We start from the raw sequence: 2,096 nt of genomic DNA, 5'->3' as shown, positions 1-2,096 counted from the left end.
ATGATAAATTAGTTATTTTTATTAATAATTATTTTTATTGTTAATAATGATAATATTAATAAAAATAATAATAACAATAATTAATAATAACTAAAATAATAAAGGTAATAAAATTTAATAATAATAATTATTATTAATGACATTTAAAATAATAAATTATTTGTGATTTGAACAAGGGTAATTTAGGAAATATGAAAAAATTAGAAGGATAGAAAAGTAAATATATGTTTCATTCTCATTCCCACATTTTCATTCCCAACCCCTCATGGGAATGAGATTCCCATTCCTTTTTCCCAAATTGTGTGGGACCCACACATTTTATTCTCATTCCCAAATTACATTTTGCCAAGTAAACATAAGTTTCATTTTCATTCCTTCATTCTCATTCCCCAAACCCACAAGTAAACACACCATGAATGTTAATTTTTTTTTTTAAATTTAGGGTCTGTTTAGAATTACTTTCGGAAAGCTCAAAAATGATATTTAGTAAATTGGGGAAGTTTGATGCTTTTAACAATTTAGAGGGTAAAAACAATAAATGCTATTTCAGTATACCCTCCTATATATATTGACATATTTCATGTTGTTGAGGCTAATTAAGGAGAGTTATGTCTAATACATAGACTTAGATCATTATAGATGAAACCTCGGAAATGGAAGCAAGAGATGTAGAAATTTAAAAAAAAAAAATCAAATGGAGGGGACTAAATAGGAACAAGAGATATCCATCTATAAATGAATCATTATATGAGACTTTACCTTATTTTTTAGGGAAATTGATCGAAATCCATGATCATTTAAGTAAAATAATTAATTTTCTACTTTTTTTTGTTATGATATTTTTTGAAAAGTTTGGGTGAAGCCCAAATTAATTTTTATCCCCATATTTTCCCAAAACTTCAACTTGGATAACGGTAAAAGGTAGTTTAGTCCCTATAATTTTTAGATTAGTGCATGTTTAGTTCTTATATTTTTAAAAATACCTCAAAACATCCCCATTGTTAAATTATTGACATCCTTGCCATTAGTTTTTGTTCATTTTGGCTTGCTTTTACAATACTACCCTCTTACAATAACATCACTTTCTTTTTTCTAGACATTAATTAAGAAAAAATTAATTAGTAATTTAACCCCAATGTATAAAATAGAAAAAATATATATATATTAAGTTTTGTGGAATACTATGCTGAGGAGTTAATACATTAATTTTTTTAATGTCCAAAAATATTTGGTAACTTAATTTTTTGAATATTAATGTTTTGTGGATATACGTGAGCTTCTACAAAAATTAATAGATATTTATTTTTATTTTATTTTTTGTGGTTAAATTGGTAATTTAATTTTTTTCTTTTTGTTAATGTCCCTAAAAAAGAAAAAAAAACATTATTGTAAGAGGGTAATATTATAAAAGCAAACCAAAAGGAACAAAAACTAACCGCAGGGTCATTAATAATTTAACCAAGGATGTTTTGAGGTATTTTTTGAAATACAGGGACTAAACAGATACTAACATCAAAATATAAGGATTAAACGAGCTTTTACCCCTTGGATGACTAGCCAAATAAAACTACTTGAATTTTTTTGTGTCATTTAGTATTTTACCAATACAATTTATTAAAACTCACTATTAATAAAAGTAAATTTCAGTTTACCCCCTTCACAAATTGACATTCATTATTTCAATTTATCTCTCAAATTATTAAAACATCAACAAGATCCCATTTACCACTCAAGAGATTTAGGCAAGCTGTGGTCGTGTTGATGAAACTCCTCATCAATTTTTTTGCCTATTTCATGGTAGATAGGGGAAGTTTGATGTTTTAACAGTTTAGAGGGTAAAATAGTAAATGCAATTTTAGTATACCTCCTTTATGAATTGACATATTTCATGTTGTTCAGGTTGGGAAATTTACAGTAATAACCATTAAAGTTTTGATTTTTTTCATCTTAACCCCTCAAAAATATTTCTATCAACATTAGCCATAAAACAACTTTTGAGACCAAAATACCCCTCCTTCATCTCTCCCCCAAAAAACTTGTTCTGTGGCCAAAAAGCTTGATTTTTTTTTTTAAAAAAAAATCTAATCTTTTGCGGC

The sequence above is a fragment of the Citrus clementina genome, unplaced genomic scaffold (assembly GCF_000493195.1).
Source record: "Citrus clementina cultivar Clemenules unplaced genomic scaffold, Citrus_clementina_v1.0 scaffold_2, whole genome shotgun sequence".
In the NCBI taxonomy this organism is placed as follows: domain Eukaryota; kingdom Viridiplantae; phylum Streptophyta; class Magnoliopsida; order Sapindales; family Rutaceae; genus Citrus; species Citrus x clementina.
The sequence above is the reverse complement of the archived record's forward strand: the minus strand, read 5'-3'. Positions refer to the sequence as shown.